Genomic DNA, 21,766 nt, shown 5'->3' with positions numbered 1-21,766 from the left:
ATGTGGTAGCCAGACTGGGGGCCGTGAACAGCCGCAGAGACCACATAACACCAGTCTTGAAAGACCTGCATTGACTCCCAGTACGTTTCCGGGCACAATTCAAAGTGTTGGTGCTGACCTTGAAAGCCCTAAACAGCCCAGCAGATGAAACTTTCCTCTGGTTGTCAATATTAAGAGGATGCCAGCAAGATCAAGCCTTTCTGTAAAATAAAGGATTTAAATCCAGTCTGACTGAGACCACATACCACCGGTCCCAAGAGATCTGCTTTGGCTCCCAGTACGTTTCCAAGCACAATTCATAGTGTCGGTGCTGACCTTGAAAGCCCTCAATGGCCTCGGCCCAGTAGACCTGAAGGAGCATCTCCACCCCGGACACCGGGGTCCCTCTCCCGAGGGCCTTCTGGCGCTTCCCTCCCTGCAAGAAGCCAAGTTACAGGGAAGCAGGCAGAGGGCCTTCTCGTGGTGACGGCCGCCCTGTGGAACGCCCTTCCATCAGATGTCAAAGAAATAAGCAATTATCTCACTTTTAAAAGACATCTGAAGGCAGCCCTGTTTAGGGAAGTTTTTAAATATTTAATGCTGCCTTGTGTTTTTAATATTTGGTTGGCAGCCACCCAGAGTGGCTGAGGATACCCAGACAGATGGGCAGGGTAGAAATAATAAATTATTATATATTATTATATATCCAAAGCCAACATGAAAGCATTCAAACTCTGACGGAACGGAGCGGCGCACACCTCTTCACAGCATAGACCCACCTTGTCCAGGCAAAGGTTCCCATGTCTCTCGGCAATAGCCTTTCGGAAGCCGTGAGACAGTGGATACAGCATGCTGTGATGCGGGTGCACCGAAGGGAGCCGGTTCTTCTCCAGCTGGTCAGCCACAATACTGACAAGCTTCTTCATTCTCTCGCCGTAATCGGTCCAATCACAGACGATCTGAAAGGGGGCAAAGAAAACCAGGGTTCTAGATTCAGGTAGGTAGCCGTATTGGTCTGATGAAGTCAATATATATATAAAAATTGTCCAGTAGTGCCTTAGAGACCAACAAAGTTTGTTCTTGGTATAAGCCAGGCACCCCAAGCCTTCGGCCCTCCAGATGTTTTAGACTACAATTCCCATCATCCCCGACCACTGGTCCTGTTAGCTAGGGATCATGGGAGTTGTAGGCCAAAACATCGGGGGGGGGGGCGCAGGTTGGGGATGCCTGATATAAGCTTTTGTGTGCATGCACACTTCTTCAGATACACTGAAGCGGAAGTCCCCAGACCCTGATATACAGAGGGAGAAGTCCCCAGACCCTGCTATATAAGAGTAAGGAGAAGCCCCCAGACCCTGATATATAGTGGGAGGGTGAGTTGGGGTTTTTCTCCGAAGGGTAGTAGGAGTCAATGGGTATGGTCCACCTGCTGGCAACTGTGAATGACTGAAAAAACAAGGGATGGTACGCAGATGACCTGAAATAGTTTTAGGATATGTAATGAGACACATTCGTCCACAGGTTGACCATACCGATTGAGTCCTACTACCGTTCAGAGAAATACCCCGCCCCACCCTCCCTCTAAATATCAGGGTGTGGGGACTTCCGCTTCAGTGTATCTGAATAAGTCTGCCTGCACATGAAAGCTTAGACACAGAACAAACTGAGTTGGTCTCTAAAGTGACATTGGACAATTCCTGAATTAGGTGACGCTTTTACCATTACCGTGGTACCTTGGGACTCAAACGCCTCGGTTCCCAAATGCCGGAAACCCTGGGAGTGTTGGCCCTTAAAACTCTGCCTCACCTGCAAACAGTGCGCCAGGTTGCAGTAAGCGTCAGGAAAATCCGGCTTCAGTTTCAAGGCGGTGCGATACGAAGCAATTGCCTCTGGGATGTTTCCGGAATCCTAGAAAGGGAGGGATATTTCAGCAATTGCCACTAGCTTTTTTCTCAACCATCAAAACCAAAGATGAAGAACAGACAGAAGGCACGATGATCCACACCTGGTAGACTTATAAAGTAACATTCAACAATCATTGGAATAGAACAGGGGTCGGCAAACTTTTTCAGCAGGGGGCCGTCCACTGTCCCTTAGACCTTGTGGGGGCCAGACTAGATTTTGGGGAGGGGGAAAAAGGAACGCATTCCTATGTCCCACAAATAACCCAGAGGTGCATTTTAAATAAAAGGACACATTATACTCGTGTCAAAACATGCCGACTCCCGGCTAGATTGAGAAGGCCATGGGGCCGTAGTTTGCCTCCCCATGCTATAGAATAATATTGAGTATCAGCATGTAAAAATTCAATAGAAACCTACTCTTAACAATTACAATAAATTGTAATTAATCGTACAATAAATGAATATTACAATGAATGATTATTGTAATTGATCATAGAATAAATGTTACAATAAATGGTTATAAAACAATGGCAAGTCACAGTGTCTACAATAGCCGCAGCGAGAATCTTAACAGACAAAGGATGGAAAGGAGAATCCCATCCCTACTAAGTTGGCGTAGCTAGCAAAAAGGCTAAAATACGCAGAATTAGCAAGATTATAATACAGGCAGAATTACGAGAGGTTTTGGAAGAAACATTTCATAGAGAACAGGACACTTGCAGAGTACAGTGGTACCTCTGGATGTGAATGGGATCCGTTCCGGAGCCCCGTTCGCATCCTGAAGCGAATGCAACCCGCATCTGCACGTCGCAATTCGCCGCTTCTGCGCATGACATCATTTTGAGGGTCTGTGCATGCGGCGAAACCCGCAAGTAACGTGCTCCGTTACTTCTGGGTCACTGCGGAGCGCAACCCAAAAATATTCATCCTGAAGCATATTTAACCCGAGATAGGACTGTATTGTCTAAATTTACAGGGGTGCCCAAATTTTCCCAAAGAGGGCCAGATTTGACATGAGGGCGGGGCAAATTTGTTGAGCTGTTTTAGGATTTAACCCCAAGGTTGTTGAGCTCTTTTTAGGATTGAAGTTGTTGAGCATTGGGGGGGGGGGTTGCCCCAGTAAGTAAACCAGGTTACGCTCCCCGGCCACACGCTGGACATGTGTGGTCTAAAAAAAAATGTTGGGAAAATTTAAATTCTTTGGCAGGTGTGGATTGACAAAGGACAGCAGGAAATATGACAAAACCAATGCATTTTGAGATCTAGGAGAGACGAGCAAAAGGGCGCCATCGGAAATGTGACGTAGGGGTGATTGGAAGTCACAATGAGATTTTTGGGTGTGGAACTCCACCATACTTTCCGTCTATATAAGCCACCCTCTATTTGGGGGGGCTCAAATTTAAGAAAATGAGCCATTCACCCACCCAATCACCCGTATAAGACCTCCCCCCCATTTTTATTTCAAAGTAAAAATAGCAATTTTTTCATTTTCCTTTTAAAAAATTTATTTACAAACAAACACATAGACACAAAATAAAATTCGTATTACCCTACCACCCAAAATTTCAGACATTAAAACCACCCTTGTGGCTTCCCTCCACCGCCCCTCACCCTCCTATATAATATTTCACATTGCCATTTTTATTTCCCCCCTATTTATTTATTTATTTTTGATTTCATTTTACATGCTAGTTGCCGTACATTTTCAACACTATACATTACATATATGGATTCCCCACATCTAACCCTATACACAACTCAGCATTTACCCAAATACCCACGTGACTTCCTTCACTCACATTCACATTGCAATTTTTATCTAAATTTATATTTCTTAACTCTTTTAACTTACTATTTATTATTATTATAAACCAGATTTACAAACATTAAACCAAACATATCAACATGTTAGTTTTTGAGCAGTACTTGAACACATAATCTTCAAACCATTTCCATTATATTTTTATTTTCCAGTTTGATTGGTACCTTATTACTGCACTTGACCTTGCCAGTTCTATAAATTCAATTAGTTTCTTTATCCAGTCATCCTTTGTGGGTATATATTTCCTGTTCCAGTTTTGTGCAAGGAGTAGCCTTGCTGCAGCTGTCGCGTATAAGAATAATATCTTCCCATCTTGTGGTATTTCTTTACCTCTTATACTCAGTAAATATGCCTCTGGTTTTCCCCTCTAAATTAATTCTGATCATCTTTTTTATTTCCTCATGAATTTTTTAACGTTTCTGTAGGCCCACCATAAACGTATCGGCGTGCCCTCTGCCTCCTCAGACTTCCAGCATAAATTCCAATTCTCCCCTTTTTCTTTTTGTGCCCCATCTCGGTTTGGGACGGCTTTTGCCAGTTGTTTTCCTTTTGTAAAAACTAAGATTCCCCTGCTGCCCCCCCCCCCCAGTTTTTTTTTTTTTAAATAGATTTAGCAGAGACACAAAGCTTACCTTATGGATGGAAGTGAGGTTGCTGTGGGCATCGGCAAACGCAGGATTTATCTGGATTGCTCTTGTGTAGCATTGCAGAGCTCCCTGGACGTCTTGCATTTCCTTCAAGGTGTTCCCCATGTTGGAATAGGCGTCTGCAAAAGTGGGACTGATTCTGACATGGAGGGGGAGAGAAAAAGTGCCATTTTGGTACAAAAATACTCTGAAGTTACGCTGGAAATGTAAGGGTCAAGAAGGCTCTTTCTATCCTATACGGTGGTCTTTAGGGCAGTTCATTAAAAAAACTTTTTTAAAAAATGCCTTCTCCAAAGCCTTCACAAAATAGGAAAACGTCCAAGAAAACAGCTATTTTCATGGAGGGTTGAGATATTAACTGATATGCACAAAATTTCAGATATAGCTATATAATCCCTAGTGTAGTAAGATAAGACCTTGGGAGCAGGCATCTTCAAAAAAGTGTTTTTTATGAACCACCCTAGTGGTCATGTGAGACAGTGAGACCTTGGTTCTCAAATGTTTTTTATACAGGTTTCTTTATACAGAAGGTTTTTTATACAGAAAGGTTCAGCATTGTGGCATCCTCTTCATACGGACAAGCAGCACTTTCCTTTTGGGAAATTCCATGCTCCTCAATTCTGGCAATTATTAATCACTCTCAATTCCACCCTAATAATTGCCACCTGCCCGGATTTTAACTTGTCTGAATTAATTTTTATTTGAATTACTTGATGTCTGCTTTTAGGCTCGTTGTGTTGTTTTTATGATGTTAGCTGCTCTGAGCCCAGCCTTGGCCGGCGAGGGTGGGATACAAACAAAAACAAATTATTAGTATTATTATTACTACTAATCAAACGCTTTGGTTCCCAAATGCCGAAAACCCAGAAAAAGTGTTCCAGTTTCCAGGCGTTTTTCGGAAGCCAAACATCAAATTTGGCTGTCAGCTATTCTTTCTGGGGCGCCTGCACCAATCAAACAGACTTCGGGAACAGATTAAGTTTGGTGCTTTGGTTTTTGCAATTTATGTGGTGTTTTTGTTTCGGAGGCTTTTTTGGTTCATTTGTTTTTGCGACTGTGCGGATCCCAGTTTAGTTACTGATTGATTGATTGATTGATTGATTGTGTGATTGCAGAAACGGATAGAAGCCCCGGTCCCCATCCGAACAATGACTATCATCAGTGCAGGTGAGGAAAAAAAATAATTTTCATTTTTATCATTTACAAGACTGTTGTATTTATTTTAGAGTACAGTACATGGATGACTGCTTTCATTTTAGGGATCAGTGGTCTCGTTAGATAGTAAAATTCATGTTAAATGGCTGTTTTAGGGATTGTTTTTCAAAGTCTGGTACGGATTAATCCGTTTTGCATGACTTTCTTTTTTTTATATATAATAATTTTTATTACGTTTTTTTCCAGATTACAAATAGAAAAGAAAGAACATAGACAGTAGAAAGAAAGAAAAAACAGAAAATCTCAACCATTTCAACAACTTATTTCAGATTTCTATCGGGCTTCCCCACATCTCCCACATAGTGCATTCTTAACAATAAAATTATCAGCAAATTATAACCTTGTTTCATGTGTTTCTTTTTACTTTCAATTGCAGTTTAAGTTTAAATCTCTTGTTTTCAATTTACTTTTAAAATATAACATATTGTCATTTTTACCCATTTAAACCTTGATTCTTTCGTAAAAATTATCCAATTTCTTATATAAACCATTTTGTTGCTGGGGCTGATATTCCAAATCATACGGCGTCTTAAGAGTCATATAACTTATAATACTTTTGCAAATAGTCCTTAAATTTACACCAGTCCTCCTCCATTGCTTCTTCTCCCAAGTCTCGAATCCTTGCAGTCATCTCGGCTAGTTCCATGTAGTTCATCAGTTGCGTCTGCCAGTCCTCCAGTGTGGGCAAATCTTGAGTCTTCCAATGCTTAGCGATAAGAATCCTTGCTGCAGTAGTAGCATACATAAAAAGAGTTCTATCCTTCTTTAACACCTTCTGGCCGACAATGCCCAGGAGGAATGCCTCTGGTTTCTTAGGGAAAGTGTATTTAAACACCTTTTTTAACTCGTTATATATCATTTCCCAGAAGGCCTTCACTCTTGGACAGGTCCACCAGAGGTGAAAGAATGTCCCTTCAGCCTCCTTACATTTCCAGCATTTATTATCGGACAAGTGGTAGATCTTAGCAAGCTTGACTGGGGTCATGTACCACCTGTATACCATTTTCATAATGTTTTCTTTCAAGGCATTACATGCCGTAAACTTCATACCGGTGGTCCATAACCTTTCCCAGTCCTCAGACATGATGTTATAACCAATGTCCTGGGCCCATTTTATCATGGCTGATTTAACTGTCTCATCCTGAGTGTTCCATTTAAGCAGCAAGTTATACATTCTCGATAATAGCTTGGTCTTTGGTTCTAACAATTCTGTCTCAAGTTTCGATTTTTCCACCTGGAATCCTGTTTTTTTATCTAGCTTAAAAACCTCATTAATTTGGGCATAATGAAACCAATCTTGCACTTTACCCTTTAACCTTTCAAAGCTCTGCAACCTCCAATTATCTCCAATGTTTTCTATTATTTCCCAATATTTCGGCCAACCGGCCTCCATATTGGGTTTTTTCCGAGCCTTGGCCTCTATTGGTGATACCCACCTCGGAGTTTTGCTTTCTAGTAAGTCTTTGTATTTTTTCCAGACCATAAATATTGCTTTCCTGACAATATGGTTTTTAAACATTCCATATGTTTTTGCCTTGTCATACCACAAATACGCATGCCAACCTAACGAGTTATTAAAGCCTTCCAGATCTAGGACATCAGTGTTTTCCAACAAGATCCAATCTTTCATCCAGCAGAAGGCTGCAGCTTCGTAATATATCCTTAAGTCCGGCAGGGCAAATCCCCCTCTTTCCTTTGCATCAGTTAGTATTTTAAACTTTATTCGGGGCTTTTTGCCCTGCCAGACAAATTTAGAGATATCCTTCTGCCACTTTCCAAAACATTCCACTCTGTCCACAATCTGCAAGGCCTGAAACAAAAACAACATCTTTGGCAAAACGTTCATTTTTATAGCTGCAATTCGGCCTAACAAGGACAACTTCAGTCTTGACCAAATTTCTAGATCCTTTTTAACTTCTGACCAACATTTCTCATAATTATCTTTAAATAAATTCAGGTTCTTGGAGGAGAGATTGACCCCCAGGTATTTCACTTTTTTAACAATATTTAGTTCTGTTTCCTTCTGAAACCCTTCTGTTTCAGTAGCTGTCAAATTTTTCCCTAACACCTTAGTTTTTTGTTTGTTCAACTTGAAACCCGCCACCCGACCAAATTTCTGTATCAGTTCCAGAACTCTTTTTGTACTAGATTCTGGCTCCTGTAATGTTAAAACCAAGTCATCTGCAAATGCTTTCAGTTTATATTGTTTCACTCCGACCCGTATTCCTTGTACCTGCCGATCCTTCCTTATCATGTTCAGCAAAACCTCCAGGACTGAGATAAACAATAAAGGGGACAGGGGGCACCCCTGACGTGTACCTTTTTCAATCTGAAGCTCTTCTGTCACCACATTGTTCACTATTGTTCACTAGATAGAGTTTTGCATGACTTTCTATGGGAAAGTGCACCTTGGTTTTGGAACACATTCAGTTTGAGAACCAAGGTACCACTGTATAATTAACTGGGGGGGGGGAGAGAACATTTGTGTAAAAACCAGAAGCCTTTCTAATAGGTTTAACGGGTGAAGAAATACCAAGAGACCTAAAAAGACAGTGTATTCTATTTATGCCAGAATGTTCTTAGCCCGGATGTGGAAGGAAGAGAAGGTCCCAACAAAAGAAGAGTGGATTATCAAAATGACTGTGAAGATCAGACATCAAGATGATAGGAAATTTAAGCAAAGAAAAAAGTTAAAAGGACAAAATGGGGAAAATAATGAAGATGAAATGTGAAAAAGCATGGTGCAAAAACCTTAAGGATATAACCATCGTTAGTTCAAAGATGGCAAAATTAAGGGAGAATGAGATAGGCAGGAGAAGTAAATATTTAAAAAACCAGAAGAGGGAAGCTGGGGGAGATTGGGATTCATCTATGCTGTCTGCAAGAATGATGTTTGTGTTGAATATAAAATGCTAAAACTTAATAAAAACTATTTATATATATAAAAAAATTAAACAAGAATGGGAAAAATTTATTGAATACCTTAAAGATACATATTTAGAAATAATAATAATAATAATAATAATAATAATAATAATAATAATTGTATCCCGCCCTCCCTGGCCGAAACCGGTCTTAGGGCAGCTAACATCAAATATATAACATTAGTATAAAATCAAACAATAATTAAATTACCTCCTAAAAACAAATCGGGATCAAATTAAAATCGAATTAGATGGTTTTCCACAGGCAGGATTGATATAACATTGATGAAGCCAAAGTAGCAAATAAGGAAATGGAATAGAACGAATCATTGTAATTACATGCAAGAAAAGATGGCAAAATATGGAAACGGGGGGTGGGGGTGGGGGAGAGTCCAAGGGGTTTGTATAATCCCAGTATTGTATATATTGAAAATGTTTGGAGTGTATGGAAATAAAATGATAAAATAAAAAAACTGAATAATAATAATAATAATAATAATAATAATAATAATAATAATAATTATATCCTGCCCTCCCCAGCCGAAGCCGGGCTCAGGGCGGCTAACAACAATCAAAATAGTCCAACATTTTAAAACATTCATTATAAAATTAATTAAATCAAATTAAAATCAAATTAATGGCAACCATCAAGCAAAATTCTGTGCAGGTTGCCAGAGGAGGGAGTCAGTCTGCGCCCTGACCAAAGGCCTGGTGGAACAGCTCTGTCTTGCAGGCCCTACGGAAGGATGTCAGGTCCCACAGGGCCCTAGTCTCTTGTGACAGAGCGTTCCACCAGATTGGAGCCGCAGCCGAGAAGGCCCTGGCTCTAGTTGAGGCCAACCTAACCTCTCTGTGACCTGGGATCTTTAGGTTGTTTTTATTTGCAGACCGTAAATTTCTCTGTGGGACATACCAGGAGAGGCAGTCCCATAGGTACGAGGGTCCTAGGCCGTATAGGGCTTTAAAGGTTAAAACCAGCACCTTAAACCTGATCCTGTACTCCACCGGGAGCCAGTGCAGCTGGTACAGCACTGGATGGATATGATCTCGCAGCAAAGACCCCGTAAGGAGTCTCGCCGCGGCATTCTGCACCCGCTGGAGTTTCTGGGTCAGTCTCAAGGGCAGCCCCACGTAGAGCGAGTTACAATAATCCAGTCTGGAGGTGACCGTCGCGTGGATCACAGTGGCTAGGTCAGGGTGAGAGAGATAAGGAGCCAACTGCTTAGCTTGGCGGAGATGAAAAAATGCCGCCTTTGTTATAGCTGTAATCTGCGCCTCCATGGAAAGGGAGGTGTCGAAGATTACACCCAAACTCTTAACGGACGATGCTGGCACTAATTGCACCCATGCAAGAGATGGGAGTTGCCCCCTCAATCCCATATCGCTCCGTCCCAGCCAGAGGACCTCTGTCTTCGAAGGATTTAACTTCAACCGGCTCCCACGTAACCATCCAGCCACAGCTTCCAGACATCTGGTCAGTGTATCTGGGGCCGAGTAAGGATGGCCATCCATCAACAGATAGAGTTGGGTGTCATCGGCATACTGATGGCAACCCAGCCAAAAACTCCGGACAAGCTGGGCGAGGGGGCGCATAAAGATGTTAAAAAGCATCGGGGAGAGTATCGCACTCTGAGGCACTCCACACACCAAGGAGTGGCGCGATGACAATTCCCCCCCCCAAGCGCCACCCTCTGTCCCCGACCGGAGAGAAACGAGCGCAGCCATTGAAGGACTGTGCCCTGGATCCCCACGTCGGCAAGGCGGTGGTCCAGAAGTTCGTGATCGACCATGTCGAAGGCTGCTGACAGGTCTAGAAGAATCAGCAGCCCCAACCCGCCTCGATCCAGCTGCCTGCGGAGATCATCTGTTAGGGCGACCAGAGCCGTCTCGGTCCCATGACCAGCACGGAAGCCGGACTGGAATGGATCGAGAGCAGATGTTTCATCCAGAAACCTACCAAGCTGTTCAGCAACCGCTCTCTCAATCACCTTACCCAGGAATGGAAGATTCGAAACCGGGCGGTAATTGGATAGATCTAAAGGATCTAATGATGTTTTCTTTAAGAGCAGACACACCACTGCCTCCTTCAGTTCCCCTGGGAATATCCCAGTGCCAAGGGACAAATTGATGATATCCCCCAGGGGGGCCCGCACCTTGTCTGGGCACGCTCTAATCAGCCAGGACGGGCACGGGTCAAGAGGACAGGTGGTGGGCTTTCCAGCTCGGAGGAGTCTGTCCACATCGGCTGGGGATATCCGGTCAAAGTGGTCCAATACTGGACCCGAGGACAGTCGAGGGGCCTCCAGTTCCTTTATTGTATCCAAATTGGCAGGGAGGTCATGGCGGAGCAACAGGACCTTCTCCGCAAAAAAGCTCGCAAATGCCTCGCAGCTGTGTGTCGAATTGTTATTTAAATTTGGCTGTCCTTCAAGGGACAAAAAATAAAATAAAAATAAAAATAAAAAATAAAAAAACCTAAAAGAAAAAGAGAAAGTGCTTTATCCACAAGAGGAGAGCTTTCCCACAGGCACCAGACCAGCGCATGAGGAGTAATAATAATTATTAACAACAGCAACAATAATTTATTATTTATACCCAGCCACTCTGGGCGGCTTCCAGCAAAAGATTAAAATACAGTAAGGAGGAGCTCTTTCAATCTATTTTCCCCATGGCTTTGGAAGCTCACCTGATGGCCTCCTTGTAGTGCATGAGGGCCTCCTGGAGCTTCCCCTGCTGTTGCAAAACACTGGCTAAATTTGAATGCGCAGCTGCAAACTCCGGGAAGACCTGCGGGGAAGAAGCTTACTCTTAGTTTCCCTGAGAAGCATTCTAAAGAGACGGAGGCTGCTCTTTGAGGCTCAAAGGTTGTGGGCGTGAAATAAATCCTCATTTGGATTGACTTGCAAAAATTAAGGAGGAGGAGGAACCTATGGACTGCCTTTTTAGCATGCATAGGAAATACTGTTGGGAGATCAGACTGTCAAATGACCAATGCCGTATTTTAAAGAGCCCCTCTTTGATGCTCAAATGTGGCAGGGGCTGGCTGCAAAATAAATCACCGTTTGGAATGATTTGTGGTAATGATGATAATAATAATAATAATAATAATAATAATAATAATAATAATAATAATGGGCCTATGAACTGCCTTTTTCGTACGCATAGGAAATACTGTTAGAAAATAAGACTGTCAGGGGATCAAGCTCAGCCGACACAGAGAACAGCATGTGCCCAGCTTTTATTTCAATTTCTGTACCGTTCCTTAACACCTTGCATTGTTCTTCTGATGAAAAAGCAGATTTTTGGTCATTCCAGGAGGCCTAGGAATATAAAAAGGGGGACAGACCCTCTTCCTTCCAAAAGGGACTTATCGGACCATGCTTTGTCGAGCCTCAAAATGCTACTTCACTTTCACTTCTTCACCATTATTTCCGTTATTGATCAAGAAAAATTTGATCGGCGATTTTTAAAAAGACCCAGACTAGGAGTCCAGGGTACGCATGCCTAACCCTTATATCTCAATTTAATTGTTGTAATTCTCCACGCACGTACCTCAAGAGCTTTCCGGTAGAGGCGGACAGCCTCCTCGATATTCCCTTGTTCTCGCTTGATGTTCGCCAGGTTATTAAGAGAATCCGCGTGAGTCGGACATAAACGGAGAGCTGTATTGTAGCATTCCTCGGCTTCGGCAACCTTCGAAACACAAAACAGAGTTTTTACACGAATATTAGTATGTCTTTCACAGGAGCCCAAAAGGCTGCTCTGTGATGTGATGGCTGGATTGAGGTTTGATACGGCCCCTCAGCTCCTGACGGTAACTTGGTATTAGAGCGGTTCATAAAAAACTCTTTTTTTGAAAATGCCTGCTCCAAAGTTCTTCTCTTACCAACAGTAGAGATTATATAGCTATATCTGGAATGGCATGCATATCAGTTAATATCTTTTATATATATATGCCAGCTGTCCTTTGTCAACAACCAATTGTTGCTGTTTTTTATATTGAATATATGCTATATGGTAACTGTTGCACCTCATAGGTAACTCAAGCCTTCTGCACGTCACAAAAGATGTATTTTATCAAAGTCATTGTTGAACTGAAATACAATTAAGAAGTATATTAATAGTGAAATGCAATTAAGAAGAAGCATATTAACAGTAAAACCCCACAATTGTTGAGCCTTTTTTAAGGATTTGACCTCAGAGGTGCTGACCTTTTTTTAGGATTAAAGTTCTTGAGCTTTTTTGGGGGAAGTTTTGCCCTAGTAAATAAACCGCCACGAGGGCCGGATTAAATCGACCAGAGGGCCAGATTAGGCCCCTGAACTGGACTTTGGACATGCCTGGTCTAAAAGAACATTGGGAAAATTTAAATTCTTTGGCAGGATAGCAGGAAATATGACAAAACCAATGCATTTTGAGATCTAGGAGAGATGGGTGGAAGGCCCCCAAAGTGGACTTTGGACATGCTTGGTTTAGGGGAACATAAATACAAGAGCAGACTAATCCGATTCAAACTCTCTTTCCCGCACACTTACCGTCTTTTGCAAGATGTATTTAAGGAAGACAGTAAGGGAAATGGTTTTGGTCATACTAAATCAAAATTAAGAGACAGAGTTGCTAGATAGTAAAAGAAAATCATTGCCAAAAACGTATAAGAATGGCATACAAAGGATGAAGAAGTTAAGTCGGTTATGATTAAATGGGCTCAAGATTTTGGTCATAACATTGAATTAGATAAGTGGGAAAGATTATGGGCAAAAACAATTTATTGAATGTACAGCACTAATTAAAAATTTAATGAAGGTGACGTATAGGTGGTATTTGACGCCGACTAAACTTGCTAAAATATATATAACTCAAGATAAGGCACGCTAGAAATGCAAGGAGAAGGAAGGGAATTTCGTCCATAGGTGGTGGATGTGCACTAAAGTCAAAGTCTACTGGGATATGATTTACAAAGAATTGAAAAAGATCTTTAAATATACTGTTATTAAAAAAACCAGAGGCTAATTTTTGAAAGTGATTTACAAATGCTAAAGTAAATTGTTTTAAGTAGAGTAAGAAGGTAAATAGGGCGATATATGTTCAGGTAGGCAGCTGTGGTGGTCTAACGCAGTTGAAATATATAAAAAATATATAAATTGTCCAGTAGCACATTGCAGACCAACTCAGTTTGGTCTTGGTAGAAGCTTTTGTATCTGAAGAAGTGGACCTGCATACAAAAAATTATACCAAGAAGAAGCCAAGTTTAGCAAGCCCTGTTTAGGGAAGGACTATTGTATTTTAATATTTTGTCGCCAAGAGTGGCTGGGGAAACCCAGCCAGATAGGCGGGGTATAAATTTTATTATTATTATTATTATTATTATTATTATTATTATTATTATTATTATTATTATTATTATTATCATCATCAGGTGCTACTGGACAATTTTTAAAGGGTGATATAGAAATGCTAAGAGGATCGTGACTGCTTAAGAAAGCCAGGGAGTGGGAGCGGGGGAAGGGGGAGGGGAGTCGACGCTTGGTATGAGCAAAGTTGTATGTGACGATATGACAAAGGAAAAAATAAAAGAGGACTTCTTCTAGGTTCTGTACCCCAAATCCCCCCCCAAAGAGCCCAATTTCGAGGTCACCATCATCCGGAAGGCTTTTTTCAGCAAACCCTCTGACATACAGAAAGCAAAAGGGACCGGTTTCATTTTCTTTTTTTAATTTTTATTTTATTTATAACGTAGTCCACAACAACTCATACATACAAACAGACCCACCACCATTGACTAATTATCAAAATTAAACTCCTATCCTCTTACACAAAGAAAACATAACATAAAAATAAAAGACTTTATTCTGTTAAATGGCCGCCTTATTTACCTCTTGTATACTATTTCTTTTGTATGGGATTATTACAATTTTTCCTAATTATGACTTAAACCACAAAGTCTCCTGTAGAAATTAATTGAAACAAGTCCAAGTGTATATTTTGGGGCACTGTTTGGTAAAGTATTCTCTGCATTTTCCCCATTCCTTTTGGAATTCTTGTCTGGGTTGTGCCCTAATTGTCTCTGTTAATCTGGCCAATTCAGCATGGGGTAAAAGCCTAAGAAAAAGCTAAACAACTTCAATCCTAAAAAAAGTTCAACAATTTAAACCCTAAGAAAAGAGCTCAACAACTTCAATCCTTAAAAAAAGTAAACAACTTTGGTCGGCCCTTATGGCCCTTCACTTCATCAAATCTGGCCCTCTTTGAAAAAAGTTTGGACACCACTGCCTAATAGGAAAGTTTCTGTATTTTTTTTTCACAGGCCCACCAGAAATGTATAAGTGTCCCTTCTTCTTTACTGCACCTCCAGCACAGTTTTTTTGTTTTATACATTTTAGCTATTTTGGCAGGTGTTAAGTACCATCTATAAAACATCTTTTATATAGATGTTCCCCCCACCCCAAGGCAAAAGGGACCAGTTTCTTACGCTGCCTTTCTCTTTCAGCGCGTTGGCCAGGTTGCAGTAGGCGTCAGGGAAGTGGGGCTGGAGCTCAATGGCCCTCTTGTAGGTATCGATTGCCAGATCGATCAGCCCCTGTTCGTAATACACACATGCCAGGTTGCCGTGGACAACAGCGTGGTTGGGACTCAGGCTCAGGGCCCGTAGGTAGGCTGCAACGGCTCTGAAATGAGATCAAGGACTGGTTCAGTTTCATTGTCACCAGGGTGGATAAAAATCTGTTTTTTAAAAAATAAAATGCTTTGGGAGGACGATTAAGAGGATCGAGGCGGGCCGGGACTGCTGATTCTTTTAGATTTGTTAGCGGCCTTCGACATGGTCGATCACAAACTTTTGGACCACCGCCTTGCCAACGTGGGGATTCAGGGCACAGTCAGACAATGGCTGTGCTCCTTTATCTCAAGTCGGGGACAGAGGGTGGCGCTAGGGAGGGAGTTGTCGCTGCGGCACTCCTTGTTGTGTGGAGTGCCGCAGGGCACAATCCTTTCCCAGATGCTTTTCAATATCTTTATGCGCCCCCTTGCCCAGATTGTCCGGAGTTTAGGGCTGAGTTGTCGTCAATATGCTGATGACACCCAACTTTATCTGTCAATGGACTCGGCCCCAGACACACTGACCAGATGCTTGGAAGCCGTGGCTGGGTGGCTGCGTGGGAGCCAGTTGAAGTTAAATCCTTCGAAGACAGAGGTCCTCTGGCTGGGTCAGGACAACATGGGGTTGGGGGGCCAACTCCCATCTCTTGTGGGGGCGCAATTAGTGCCAGAGCCTTCTGTCAAGAGCTTGGGTGTAACCTTCGATGCCTCTCTTTCCATGGAGGCACAGGTTGCAGCCACAGCAAAGGTGGCATTTTTCCACCTCCGCCGTATTAAGGAATTGGTTCCTTACCTTTCTCGCCCTGATCTGGCCAGTGATCCATGCGATGGTCACCTCCAGGCTTGATTATTTTAACTCGCTCTATGCTTAGACTCACTCTGACACCCTATATGGGATTTGGTATATAAATTTTCCCGTGGCTTTTTTGCTGGCCCATGTAGCACCAGCATGGATAGCTGGCTTGGGTGAATAGCTGATGTTTCCTCCCTTTGTAGTCTTGATGAGGCTGCATTTTAAGCTGTATTTTAATTAACTGGGGTTTTTTTCTATTCTATTTTATTGTAATTTATATTTGGTGTTAGCCGCCCTGAGCCCGGCCCTGGCCAGTGAGAGCGGGGTAGAAATAAATAAATAAATAAATAATTCGGGGAAGAATTATTTGTTTTAAGTTTTTCATGTGTGCGAAAACTCAGTCCAAGTTTTTCTTGGGGAAAAAATGTTTCAGCACATCAGTTAAGCAACATGGATACATATGCTACCATGTTACTGTTTTAGTGAAATAAATTGCTTAAATTGTTATGAAGGAAATGTTTCTTTTCTCCTTCCAATCAAGTACAGCAGAAAAGTTGTTCAAATAAAAAGTGTTCACTTATTAAAACTCACCATCATTTCGTCACAATCGGGCTGTATATAGCAGAACCAAATCATTTTGATATAACTGTAGAAAAGACTCTGAAGTTAGGATTCCAAAAAGGAAACCTGCCTCCGATTGTCAATATTAAGAGGATGCCAGCAAGGCTGAACCTTCCGGTAAAAGGGGGATTTAAATCAAGTCTTATGGATTTGGGATTTAAATCAATTTGCTTTAAATAAAATCAACCCTCTAGGCAACAATGGGAGTTAGTTTGGGTATGGGTGCAACCACTAAACTGAGAATATAAGACGTAATGTGATTATACGCAAAACCAATAAAAAACATTTATATAAAAAAGAGAATATAAGCTCTATGCCTATTTGCTTACCTGTCAAATATACGCGCCTCCTTCAAGACGTTCCCCAGATTAATGTAAGCATCCAGGAAGTTGGGGTCCAGGGTCACCGCCTGAAAATATTTAAGATAATAGATTTTTGTTACTAATACAGTCATACCTCAGGTTGAAGTAGCTGCGGGTTAAGCATTTTCGGGTTGTGCTCCGTGGCGACCTAGAAGTAACAGAGCGCGTTACTTCCGGGTTCTGCAGCTTGCGCACGTGCAGACACTCAAAATGATGCCACACGCATCTACGGAAGCAGCAAATTGTGACCCGAGCATGTTCGCTTCAGGATGCGAACGGGGCCCCGGAACGGATCCCGTTCGCATCCAGAGGTACCACTGTATAACAGCATGGTTACTTTTAAATAAGTGGGTCAACTTTGACCTAGGCTGCCTCCTACCTACCTTCCTACCTTATCAATCTACCGACTTTATCTTATTATCTATCTACTTGCCTATCTATCTATCTATCTATCTATCTATCTATCTATCTACCTACCCTATCTATCAAATCTATCTACCTACCTACCATCTAATCCAGGTGTGGCCCAACTTGGCCCTCCAACCCCCATCATCCCTACCTAACAGGACCAGTGGTCAGGGACAATGTGAGTTGTAGTCCCAAAACAGCTGGAGGGCCAGGTTTGGCCATGCCTGAATCTATCTACCTACTCAATCAATCAATCTAACTAATCTATCTATCCATCTACCAACCTTTCTTATATATGTATCTATCTAATCTACCTACCTAATCTATCTATCTAATCTAATCTAATCTAACTATCTATCATCTATCTAATCTATCTATGCAAGGAATATCAACTGTACGAGAAATGGTACCAACTAATGGTACTAACAGGACACCGGAGGCCCATTGCAGCTGAAAAAATGCCTCCAGTTTTAATATAAAAAAGAATGGGAAACGTTTATTGCATATTGACAAAAGCAGTGCACACAGGTTAATACATTAGCAGGATTAATTTTTTTTAAAAAACCCACCTGTAATGGTTAAATTTAAAGTAGAATCATAGAATCATACAGCTGGAATAGACCACAAGGGCCATCGAGTCCAACCCCCTGCCAAGCAGGAAACACCATCAGAGCACTCCTGACATATGGTTGTCAAGCCTCTGCTAACTGGGACTTTTCTCTTGCTTTTCTTTTGTGCAAATACCCCCTTCCCCCTGTACCTACCTACCTCTCGACCCTCCCAAGGCCTGCTACCTGAAAGCCATCGAGACCCAACCCAACTTTGCTGTGGCATGGAGTAACCTCGGCTGTGTGTTCAATGCGCAAGGGGAAATCTGGCTGGCGATTCATCACTTTGAGAAGGTAACTGTTACAGAGTTTCTGGGCTCTAGATGGGAAGGCCTGGAAAAATAATGATAATGATAACAATCCAATATAAGCCCCATTAATTGGGCTAGTAGCGTTCTCTCTTCTTCTGTTAAATAATGTTTTATTAATTTTTCATTAATTACAATCCAATAGAAGCCCCATTAATTGGGTTAGTAGCGTTCTCTCTTCTTCTTTTAAAGAATTTATTATTTTCATTCATAGCAATCTGATTTAAGCCCTATTAATTGGGCAAGTGGCATTCTCTTTGTAAATTATTTTTTCATTAATTTTTTCATTAATAACAATCCCATATGAGCCCCATTAATTGGGCTAGTGGCATTCTCTTTTTAAATTATTTTTTATTAATTTTTTCATTAATAACAATCAAATATAAGCCACATTAATTGGGCTAGTAGCATTCTCTCTTCTTTTAAATATTTTTTTATCATTTCTTTCATGAATAACCTGATCTAAGCCCCATTAATTGGGCAAGTAGCATTCTCTTTTGAAATATTTTTTTACTAATTTTTTTCATTCATAACAATCCAATTTAAGCCCCATTGGGCTAGTTGCATTCTTGCTGCCGTCGTTGCAGACATAAGAAGTCTTATACCTAGTGAGAAGGCTTCTGGCTTTTTTGACAAATGTATTTTCAAACATTTTCTTTAAACTCATCATATATTATTTCCCAGAAAGCCTTGACCAATGTCACATAATAACAGATGCATATTAGTATATCGCTGCTTCGCAAGATGTTGCAGGGCTGAATGAAGTGGTTTGTAATAACACTGTCAAAATTGGATGCAATTTTTAAATATATACAGTGGTACCTCGTTTTACATAGACTTCAGGTTATACACTCCGCTAACCCAGAAATCGTGCTTCAGGTTAAGAACTTTGCTTCAGGATGAGAACAGAAATCGTGCTCTGGCGGCTCAATGGCAGCAGGAGGCCCCATTAGCTAAAGTTCAGGTTAAGAACAATTTCAGGTTAGCAAAGAAGGAAAACTACCCAAGACTTTCTTTTCAATGACGAAAAACTGTAATCTAATTGATGTTTGGAGACTTAGACATCCACTGGAGAAACAGTTTACATTTTATTCGGAACCAATTAGTCAATGTCAAGAATAGATCAAATTTGGGTCTCGAATGAACTAACTCCAGGCTAAACATGCCCAACTCCCTTAGCCGTTCCTCATAAGGCATCGTTTCCAGACCTTAGACCATTTTGGTTGCCCTCCTCTGGACACGTTCCAGTTTGTCAGTGTCCTTCTTGAATTGTGGTGCCCAGAACTGGACACAGTACTCTAGGTGAGGTCTGACCAGAGCAGAATACAGTGGCACTATTACTTCCCTTGATCTAGATGCTATACTCCTATTGATGCAGCCCAGAATTGCATTGGCTTTTTTAGCTGCCGCGTCACACTGTTGGCTCATGTCAAGTTTATGGTCAACCAAGACTCCTAGATCCTTTTCACATGTACTGCTCTCAAGCCAGGTGTCCCCCATCTTGTTTTTGTGCCTCTCATTTTTTTTGCCCAAGTGTAATACTTTACATTTCTCCCTGTTAAAATTCATCTTGTTTGTTTTTGCCCAGTTCTCTAATCTGTCAAGGTCGTTTTGAAGTGTCATCCTATCCTCTGGGGTGTTAGCCACCCCTCCCACTTTGGTGTCATCTGCAAATTTGATCAGGATGCCCTTGAATCCATCATCCAAGTCGTTGATAAAGATGTTGAATAAGACTGGGCCCAAGACAGAACCCTGTGGCACCCCACTAGTCACTCTTCTCCAGGATGAAGAGGAACCATTGATGAGCACCCTTTGGGTTCGGTGAGTCAGCCAGTTACAAATCCACTGAGTGGTAGCATAGTCAAGACCGCATTTTACCAGCTTCTTTACAAGAATATCATGGGGCACCTTGTCAAATGCCTTGCTGAAATCAAGGTAGGCTACATCCACTGCGTTCCCTTCATCTACCAGGCTTGTAATTCTGTCAAAAAAGGAGATCAGGTTAGTCTGACATGACTTATTTTTCAGAAATCCATGCTGACTATTGGTATCACAGCATTCCTTTCTAGGTGCTCACAGACTGTTTGCTTAATGATCTGCTCCAGAATCTTCCCTGGTATTGATGTCAGACTGACTGGGCGGTAATTATTTGGGTCCTCTCTTTTCCCTTTTTTGAAAATAGGGACAACATTTGCCCTCCTCCAGTCTGCCGGGACTTCACCTGTTCTCCAGGAATTCTCAAAGATGACTGCCAGTGGTTCTGAGATCGCATCTGCCAGTTCTTTTAATACTCTTGGATGCAGTTCATCTGGCCCTGGAGACTTGAATACATCTAAACTAGCCAAGTATTCTTGTACTATCTCCTTAGTTATTCTGGGCTGTGTTTCCTTTGCTGAATCATTTGCTCCAAATTCTTCAGGTCGGGCATTGTTTTCTTTATCGGAGAAGACTGAGGCAAAGAAGGCATTGAGGAGTTCAGCCCTTTCTGTGTCCCCTGTTTGCATTTCACCATCTTCTCCTCTGAGTGACCCCACTGTTTCTTTGTTCTTCCCTTTGCTACGAACATACCCATAAAAGCCTTTTTTGTTGCTTTTAACCTCTCTAGCAAGCCTGAGTTCATTCTGTGCTTTAGCTTTTCTGACTTTGTGTCTACACGTGCTGGCTATTTGTTTGAATTCCTCTTTGGTGGTTTCCCCCCCTTTCCATTTTTTGTACACATCCTTTTTTAATCTTAACTCAGTTAAAAGTTCTTTAGATAGCCACCCTGGCTTCTTTAAGCACCTTCCATGTTTCTGTCTCATTGGTATTGCCTGACGTTGTGCTTTTACTATCTCCCTCTTAACAAACTCCCAGCCATCATGAACTCCCTTTCCTTTTAGTATTACTGTCCATGGGATCTCACCCAGCACTTCCCTAAGTTTTATGAAGTCGGCTTTCTTAAAGTCAAGAAATTGAGTCCTAGTATGCTTGGCTGCTCCTTTCCGCTGTATAGTAAACTTCAGAAGAGCATGATCACTCGCGCCTAATGATCCTTCCACTTCTACCCCACTAACCAGGTCATCAACATTGGTTAGGACCAGATCTAAAATGGCTGTTCCTCTTGTTGCTTCTCCCACTTTCTGGACAATGAAGTTGTCTGCAAGGCCAGTGAGGAATCTGTTTGACCTTATGCTCTTGGCTGAGTTTGACATCCAACAAATATCCGGGTAATTGAAGTCCCCCATTACTACTATCTCCCTTCCTTTTGCATGCTTGGCCATCTGTTCCAGGAAGGCATCATCTATGTCCTCCGTTTGGCTTGGGGATCTATAGTAAACTCCCACAATGAGATCTCTCTTATTCTTCTCTCCCTTAATTTTGACCCAAATGCTCTCACTTTGGCTTTGAGGTTCTAAATCTTGGATCTCTTCACAGGTATACACATCCCTGACATATAACGCCACTCCTCCTCCTTTCTTGTTTGGTCTGTTTCTCTGAAATAGATTGTATCCCCCCATTTTTACATTCCAATCGTGGGACTTATCCCACCAGGTTTCAGTGATGCCTATTATGTCATATTTAGTTTGCTGTACCAAGAGCTC

General features: G+C 41.8%; 1 long non-coding RNA gene across 1 annotated transcript; it reads right to left on the bottom strand.

The window, feature by feature from the left end:
- Positions 1–11,198: 11,198 nt before the first annotated feature.
- LOC308578038 lies at positions 11,199–16,910 on the bottom strand. The gene is made up of 4 exons (XR_014003829.1): positions 16,829–16,910; positions 14,961–15,156; positions 12,044–12,184; positions 11,199–11,278 (listed from the first exon to the last, which is right to left on the bottom strand). It is a non-coding gene; the product is annotated as an uncharacterized lncRNA (long non-coding RNA).
- Between the last annotated feature and the right edge of the window lie 4,856 nt (positions 16,911–21,766).

This window comes from Podarcis bocagei, assembly GCF_964188305.1.
Source record: "Podarcis bocagei genome assembly, chromosome: W".
In the NCBI taxonomy this organism is placed as follows: domain Eukaryota; kingdom Metazoa; phylum Chordata; class Lepidosauria; order Squamata; family Lacertidae; genus Podarcis; species Podarcis bocagei.
This window is presented reverse-complemented; position numbering and strand designations above follow the sequence as displayed.